Source organism: Arachis duranensis, chromosome 1, assembly GCF_000817695.3.
Source record: "Arachis duranensis cultivar V14167 chromosome 1, aradu.V14167.gnm2.J7QH, whole genome shotgun sequence".
Taxonomy (NCBI): Eukaryota; Viridiplantae; Streptophyta; class Magnoliopsida; order Fabales; family Fabaceae; genus Arachis; species Arachis duranensis.
Genome location: NC_029772.3, coordinates 42900310 through 42910021, shown reverse-complemented (window position 1 = coordinate 42910021; position 9712 = coordinate 42900310).

Genomic DNA, 9712 nt, shown 5'->3' with positions numbered 1-9712 from the left:
CTTTACAAAAAATTTCGCCCTCGAAAATTAAAGTAATACAGAAGATTATACATAGTTTTAATACCTTACTTTTGAATACTTTAGAAAAGCAATTAGTCTTGACATATATAAATCTTCATATACTGGATAACCCGTAAGACTTAGATATAAGGAAAAAAGTGTGGTGTAAAGCAAAAGTTACAAGATAGGCTTAAAACAAGGAAGTTCCATGGGGTCAATACTTTACCAAAACTTAAAACACAAGAAGGTGCAAATTTTCAAGATAAGTGTGTACAAAAACAAGGTGGTAGTTAAGGTGGAAAAAAGGTTGAAAAATAGGTTAGTAATAGAACAATAGGGTAACGTTCACACAGATCTCATACCAACTTCAGATGTTCAACATTCTAACTCCATCAAGACGTATCTCCACCATTACCAACCATACTTTATCGAGCAACTTGTCTGAGAGTTCTCAACATCATTAATCACTTCGTACGCCCCACTACCGGCCACAATCCTATGACCAACAAAACTCTCTTGCATGAAAACCAAAGCTCTACAGCTTCTGGTGATACTGCGCACTTATAAGCTCTACCTTCCACTTCCAGTAACAGGATCCTAAAGAAACTAATGTATCATTTGCTATGCCTAAAGGTCAAACGTGACATTAAAGCAAATCTCGAGTTTATCCAGAAGGATACAAGACATTGGAAAAGAAAGACAAGCAACAAAGATGGTATCCGCAAGAGTTTTGAAAGAACTGTTGAAACTACAAGTAAACAAGGAGGTACAAGCAAGGAAGAGTGCAGAAAAGAAAAATCACTTTGGCATCCTCAAGAATGACTTTTGAATCAGAATAAACCGACAGGAATAACAAAAGAAAAAGCAGTGCAATATGTTTGAAACAAAATCAAGCCGAGTCAAGTATGGGGTTTACAGAAGAAGGATGTATAAAACCAAAGACAAAGCTCACAAAATTCGAGTATGATAAAAATACTTTCAAATGCATTGCCCATAAAGAATGAAAAACTTAAGAAAATTATTTTGTATTCTGAAAGAAAAGGTATGCAACAAACATGTTGTAAAAAAATGACAAAAGCATAATTATGGCATTACTTTAATACAAACTCAGGCTGAACTAGAGTATGTAATGTTTGAAAAAGGTACGAGCAAAATTATTTCTCCAAATATTTGGAAAGACATTTAGGTACATAGCTAACCAAAAGCATGCATAAAACCGTTATGTAGTTGGAAGGAAATCAAGTTGCATTACATCAAGCAGTTTCTAAGTTTTAAAAATAGAATAGGTGAGTTTTGAAAAGTGAAAAATCATAACCAACCTCAGTACTCAAAGCCTAATCACTAGTTATGAACTTTAAATAGTAATTAGAGAAGATTAGGAAGCTTAGGAAACAATTAAAATGTCAAATAAATAAGTTTTTAGCAAAACAATGGTCATGTGTACGTATGCTCCTGTCTCGCATATGCACAATGACAAAAAAAAAGGTGGCTGCGTATGCAACACCTCATCCGCATACGCGAGAGCCCAAAACAAAAGGGAATCCCTGCATTGCATGTTATAAGTCACATGCACTTGCCTCGAAATTAACATTCCCGCGTACACATGCAGTGCTCCTGTATGCGAGATTACCTGGCAGTGGCCAATGTCTGCGTCGCATGCACTGCTTTGCGTACACATGCCTTAGAAAATTTTGAAAATTTTAAAAAATGTCAGAATCCCAGATTTTCATACTGAACTTCAAATGCACATAACTTTTTTGTTTTAAAATATTTTTTCATCCGTTCTTCGAACGTTATAAACTTCACTGACCCAGTTTTAGTTCACGACAAGTTTTACAAAATTTGAGAGTCTAGAAGCCAAATTATGGCTCATTAAAGTTGGTTAAAAATTGGGTTCTTACAAAAATTTGTGAACCCTCTATCTTTCAAAACTCATGATGCCAAAGGTGATTTATCAAAATTCATATTCAAACAAAACGGGCAAAGAAGTTGTAATAAAGATCAACTTTATTAAAAAAGAAAGTTCATGGTAAAATTTTCTTATGGATTAATAAAGAAAATAAGTGATGCATTTCAAATAGACAGGTTTTTAGTTAAATGATGTTCTCAGAGTTTCATATGAAGGAGTGCATGCTAATTTTAAAACAACTTTATCAGAATTTAAAGAATGGCTATGAATACCATCAAGAAAGAGAAGAATTGATTTGAAATTTCTTCAAAAAGAGCTAAAAAATTCTTTCAAAAGGTTTGAAATAAAAGTCCGAGTGTATTATAAAAACAGCACCCTCATAAGGATATTCAGAATGCGCTAAAAATGAAATCAACTTGCTTTCAAGAAAGGAACTTAATTCAAAGGAAATCAAGTAGGATTCACAAAGCATGAAATAACAAACAAGTTTTCAGCTGATCCGATGAAATACAAAACTTATAAAGAAAGACAACTTAATCAATAGTGATTTTCTTAAATATTTTCAAAAACCTTTTTGATTTATCAAAGAAATTCAAAGTTACATCAAAGAGTATACGAGTCAAGGAGAAAAAGCTTAGACAAGTAAAGGCAGATACTCCAAGGAGTTGTAAGCAGACATATGCAGTTAAGACCAAACAAGAATGCATATGAACAAAAGAATAGGATTGGAAAATAATCAAATTACTTTCCAAGAAAGAAATCACAAACAAGAACTTCAAAGCACACCAAGAAAGAATAAGTCACATGACATTCGCAGAGTTCAAGACATCTAATCGAGTAACCTCGAGAATTAACTCCTAACACTCCCAAAACGCACGATTTGTGTTACCGATAACTCGTATATTGCCTATGATAACCCATTAGTACTTCCATATACATAATCCACCAGTGTTAAGCCGGCCAAACTTAATACCAGGAAGTACGAAATGATACACTAACAGCATTAATCAATAGACCGTCATGTGCATAAAGTTCTAACTCTCATCATCAGTACAAGACCTACAATATAATAGACACTTAGAATATGCAATTGAACCATAGTCAGTCCATTCTTCATGCTCTACAGGAAAGACTACTCTGATACCATAAAATATAACACCCTTACTATCAGAATGTCATACTTTCCTCTGCGCCACTTTGATAGCTTGGATATTACGACTACTATAAGATATTTAATACTAAGATAGGAGCCTGTTTAAAACTTTAAACCGTATAATCTTTCAAAATACTTTTTGGTTCAAAACATACATACAAACATACAAACCAGATACCATACTTAAAATTAAATGTGTACATATACATAGTAATATCTTACAAACATTATATATCACAAGTCCTATCCGTCTCACAAAATTATAAAGATAAAGGCGAGGGAAAAATATAATAACTAAGATAATACAAAGCATCGTAGAAATAGAAACTAAGATAAACTCTTCATAACTTCTTCATCCATATCCTAAAAAGGAAAAACCTGTAGGGGAGTGAGAATATCATCCTTTCTGGTTCTCACTATAGAGTTAGAGAATTGTTATAAGATACGTAAAATAAAATTGTGTTCAAGGTATGGTGATCATTGCTTGTCTTATGTATCCTTTCAAAAGCCAAAGGTTTACATTCAAAAATAAAAAATCCTTTTTAAAAGAGACATCAGTTAATTCTTCAAAATCCAAAACCTTTTTCTTTCTCATAAATTTTTAAAAGTTTTCATAAACAATATAAATGACCAACCTGTTCCAAACATAGGTTCATTAAGTCTATGCTGATTTAGTTTGATTTTTCATACTTTATTAAATCACAACACAAACCAATCACGGCCTTTGGCCCATCACATAATCAATCACGACCTCAGGTCTAAACAACTCAATCAACATCCAATTCACCACAATCCAACAAATTTCAGTCACAAATACAAGTAATGAGATTCAAACACAATCAAAGCAGTTACATCAAGTATAACAATTAGCAGTTAAACATAATTATTCCTATAGGCAAACCAATTACAGTATGCATACCCAAACAATGTCACATAAATGCATATGATGAATGTTTGTCCTATTGGCTGTGATATCACATTGTCGGTCAACTGCCAACCCGACACATTTCCGTGGGACTGTTGCCTTCTAGTCACTAATGAGGGAAAAACGATTCCACACAAACTCACCGGCAAGTATACCGGGTCGCATCAAGTAGTAATAACTCACAGAAGTGAGGTCCCACAGGGATTGATGGATTGAGCAACTTTAGTACGGTGATGAATTTAGTTAAGCGAATATTTGAAGATTTGGGTGAAAATTTGACTAACAGAAGTGAAATTGCAAGGAAAATAAAATGCATAAAGTAAATTGGCAGAATCTTAAATTGCAGGAAGAGTAAATTACAGAAACTTAAAGTGCAAGAAATTAAAAGAGCTGAAACTTAAATTGTAATAAAGGTAAATAACTGAAACTTAAAGTGAAAGTAATTTAAATTGATAAATCTAAATTGACAGGAAACTTAAATTGCATGAAGAATAAAGGGATCTGGGTATTGGGAATCAAAACTGAACTAGAAAATGTAAAGTGCAGTAAATTAAAGAACTCTCAGATGAAGAAATTCAAATCAGGATTTCGGTACCAAAATACAAATTTAAAATTGTAGAAGAATCAAAATAGAATGAAAACTTAAATCAACGTTAAAATCCAAAAAGAGAAATTGACAATTACATAAGGCTAACGAAACAGAAAGAAAACTAGGACCTCAAATGCTCTCTTAACAAAACAGAAAAGAAGAAATTGCAGAAGAAAGGTAAACAGAAGAAAACTATGATCAGATCTTCAACTCATAAAGCTATCAAAGGAAAAGTGAAAGAGAACTCCAAGATGAAGAAATTTAATTCAGAAAAATTCTTCAATCCGAAGTCAAAAGACCCAAAACAGAATAGTAAAAGTTGCAGAAAAGAGAAAGCAAAACAGAAAGGAAAATTCAAATTTGATCTCAATTCTAAAATTCTCAAATAAAAAAATCAAAAAGAGCTCTCTATGGAATCAAATTTACTCCTATTTATACACTTTCTATTTCAGTCCTCAAGTACTTGGAGTGGGCTTTTCGGCCTTTTGTGAAGTGGATCAGAATGGCACTTTGTTGCAGCTTCCAGGGGAACGTTGCGTTCACTAAGTGAGTGCAACGTTCATTCATCCACGCGTGCGCGTCCACTGTGCGTCCGCGTCCTTTTGCGTTTTTGCTCATCGACGCGTACGCGTCATGTACGCGTGCGCGTCTTCAATAGCGTTCTCTTATTGAGCGCTATGTTGGCTTAGTGAGCGCTTCCCATGTGTGCGCGTCCTCTGCGCGTGCGCGTGGGTAGTGAAATCTCAATTCTAGGCTTCAGCGCCAGTCACGTGTGCGCGTGCTTTGTCCCAGGTGCTCCATCGACGCGTGCGCATCATGCACGCGTGCGCGTAAATTGCAGAACTTTGCCTCCAAATTTTAATCTCCCCAAAAACGCTGAGTAAATGAACGTAGCATTCTCTTTGAAAACGAGCGCCAACCATTACCACGCGTACACGTCATGCACGCGTACGCGTGGGTCTTCGAAAATTGTCCCTGACGCGTAAGCGTCCTATGTGTGTGCGCGTCGCTTACTGAACGTGGCGTTCTTTCTTTAAACGTAACGTTATTCTGCAATGCTTCTCCTTCTCTTCATTTTCTCACATAAAATCAATCAAACAAGAAGTCAAAGTCTCACCAAAATCATAAGAAATTGCATCATTTATAATAATCACTTAATTCTTGCGTAAATCTCATGATTTTGTATAAAATTAAGGATGTTTGATTAAATCAAGATAAACATAGAATTCCACTCTAATCACTTACTTATTGTGCAAGAAAGTGCTTAAAACCTAATGAAACAAATGAAAAATGCTTGTGAAACTAGCATCGGATGACTTGTCATCAGTCACGAATATAAATGGGAACCCCCAGGGATATAGTGTCCGACTCACTCTTGTGACTTGAAAGGATGTAAGTAGGACATTCAAGCCTCAATGCTCACATTACCCAGGGATATAGTGCCCCATTCACTCTTGCACCTTACAAATCACGCCTCAATCAAAACCAAACCCATCTTTATCCAATTTCAAAATCATTCTTGGCTCATTCTCTTTCAAAAACAAAACGTATTCAGTTCACATTTTGCCAAGAGTCACCTTTCCTCAAATCAATTTCCTTTAAAACCAAACCACTTTTGGTAACATTCTCTGAAAGCGCCAAACAACTTTCAAAATCATATCGAATGGTAATTCTCTTTGAAAAGACTCAAAATCCTCCACTTATAAATTATTCGTTCAACTACTTTTAAATCGGAGTTATCAATTAACTCTCTTGACAAAGTCTCAAGACTTTAGGGGGGAATCCGCCAACTCTCAATTTCTTAAATTCATTCAAGATCCTTAAGAATCATTGTTTTCTTAAATTGAATCAAAACCAAATCATATAAATCAGAAGTCCTAAACAAATTTCAAAATTGAATCACTTAGAATAAAACCAATCCATTCAAATCAAAACCACCTTCAGGTTCACTTTTAAAACGAATTCTCTGACTTCTTCCAAAATGTCACAAACGAAGTTATTCAATTAAAGTTCAATTTTCTTTAAATCCACTAAGACTCCTCCGAATGTGATTATTAAATCAAATTAAAAATATAAACCCTTTTCACATTTAAATCAACCTCAAAACATAAATCTTTTCTAAATAATCTGCACTCAAAATAAAATACTTTTCTTAAGAAATAAAGCTCAATCATAATTCTCTTCTCAATAATTCATTTCAAAACATAATTCATTATTTTTTTAAATAATTCAAGTAAAGTAATATAATTCTTAAATTCATAATTTTCTAAATAACATTTCAAACAAAGTCTCAGATTTTATAGAAATTTCAATATTACCTCCCCTAAAACTTAGACTTTGCCACCCTTTTTGGATCCTAACCAAACCATTCTGCAACCCTTGTCCAACGGGTTCAACATCAAGCCAATTCCAAAAATTTATATCATTTTCATATCTTAAGGAAACCGATTCAAAATCAAATCATTTTCAACGAATCAAACTCATTTCCAAAACTTTAAAGAAACAATTTAGCAACCATCCATTTAAGAAACCAATCAATAATCCAATCAAACAAGCAATCATATTCATCCAAAGTAGCCAGACAATACATAAAACTTATACAATTACTAAAAAGTGTATTTCTCACATCAATATCCATTTATAACAATTCCAAATTATAAAATAGAGTTTTTAGAAAAAACCTACCTCGAAAAGTCAAACCCAAAAAGCAAAGGTGTCAAAGAAAACCTTTCCACTTAACCCGCGATCAGCGGCAACCGCAATCACATCTCTGCTTGCTTTCTCAATTGAAGAAAAAACCTTAATCGCAACATGCAACCTTGGTTGCTAAATCCTAAAAACATTAATATTGCGAAAACCTTAATAACACGTAACAGAACACTAACGCAATAAGGTTTCTAAAACAGATACTGATAAACCGCTATTTTACGGTTTATCTTGTACTCAACTGAGTGGATTTTATCAATCTTTCATACACTTGTTCATACAAAATGCATGGCTTTACATTCTCCTTCCTGATTTTGTGCTAAGATTGAAAACATGCTTCTTGAGCCTTATATTTGCTAATATTAATCCTCTCTTATTACCATTCGATGCCTTGATATGTGTGTTAAGTGATTTCAGGGATTACAGGGCAAGAATGGCTTAGAAAATGGAAAGGAAGCTTGCAAAAGTGGAAGGAATACAAGAAACTGAAGGAACTGCTAAAGCTGTCTAGCCTGACCTTCTGATACTAAATCGACCATAACTTGAGCTGCAGAGGTCCAAATGATGCGGATCCAGTTGCGTTGGAAAGCTAACGTCCGGGGCTTCGATTTGATATATAATTTTCCATAGTGTCCGTACATCTAGGCGAGGTAAATGCGTGCTCCACGCGGATGCATTGTAGTGACGAAAATCAGCGTGGCAGATTTCGCCCCCAGCGATTTCTGGACTATTTCCAGCCCAGTTTCAAGCCCAGAAAACACAGATTAAAGGCTGCAAAGTGGAGGAATGAAGGGGGACGACTCATAATTCACTTTTCATAATTTAGATGTAGTTTTTAGAGAGAGGTTCTCTCTTATCTCTTAGGTTTTAGGAATTAGGATTTCTCTTAGTTTTAGGATTTAGGATTATTTCTTCTTCATCACAGGTTCAATGTTCCTTTAATTTATTTTCTACTTTTATTTTTTTACTTTAATTGATATTTATATTTTCAATTTAGCTTATGAACCTTTCCATGTTAGATTTGAATTTATGTTTAAACGTAGTTTGAGATATTTCAGATTTATGATTGCTTTATTCTATTTATGATGTTTTCAATTTAATTTAGAATTTTTCCTTTTGGCTTTGGTTAAGTAATTGGTGACGCTTGAGTTATCAAACTCGAGGTGTTGACTAAAAATTGGAAATCCTTGCTAATTAATTTGGATTCCGCTAACTCTAGCCTTTCCAAGGGAAAGACTAAGACTTGAGGATTCATATTGATTTATCCACCTGACTTACCTTCGTAGTTAGAGGTTGACTAAGTGGGAGCAAAAGTCAATTATCATCACAATTGATAAGGATAACTAGGATAGGACTTCCAATTCTCATACCTTGCCAAGAGCTTTTCTAATTATTAATTTATTTTCCTTGCCATTTAAATTACCTGTTCCCTATTTCAAAAACCCAAAAATATACCTTTTTCCATAACCAATAATAAATCATACTTCCCTGCAATTCCTTGAGAAGACGACCCGAGGTTTGAATACTTCGGTTATTTATTTTTATTGGGTTTGCTTAAGTGACAAATAAAACTTTTGTACGAAAGGATTCTCTGTTGGTTTAGGAACTATACTTACAACGCGATTATATTTGTGAATTTCTTTACCAATAGAAATTCGATCGTCAAAATGGCGCCGTTGCTGGGGAATTGCAAACGTGTCCCTTATTATTGGTTATTGTAAATATTTTCTTTTTCTTGTTTAATTATTTTTGTTTTTGTTTTTAATTTTTATTAGTTACTATGAGTTCTCTCCCCCCCATCGTTTTGAGTTTGGTTCTAATAGTGTTGAAAGGAATGAAAGCTATAACAGGAACATGCGTCAAGGTTAAAACAATCAAAGATGAACGGAGCCACGAGGATCTGATCAACCCTTTAGGCAACAACACCCTCCAAGATACCATGGACGAAGACCATTCTACAATGCATGCCAAGATGATAGATTCATGTTAGATGCCATATTAGCAATTAACGAATTAGTAGAAATTTCCCATTCATCCAATGACACTTTTATTTTACAAACCAGAGTAAAATAAAGATTAGCAGTCGGAAATTTAGACCCAGAAAATAGTTGAGTAACATTATAAAACAACTTCAATCTATCACATATTTCCTTCGCAAGTTCCCACTCCTCATTACTTGGCACAGTTTTATATTGGGGTTCCTTCTGCCTTAACCTAGGAAAGACAACTTTATACAACAAAGCAGTTTCTAACATCAAATAAGTTGAGTTTCATCTAGTTGGGCAATCAAGAACTAATTTCCTAGTAAATGAGATCGCTGTTTTAGGACACCAACTCACAAAAGTTTCGTTCCTTTTCTGTGTCGCAGTCCAATACAATACACTACTACGAATCTTTTCTATACTTTCCTTAACAATACTTAAGCTATCC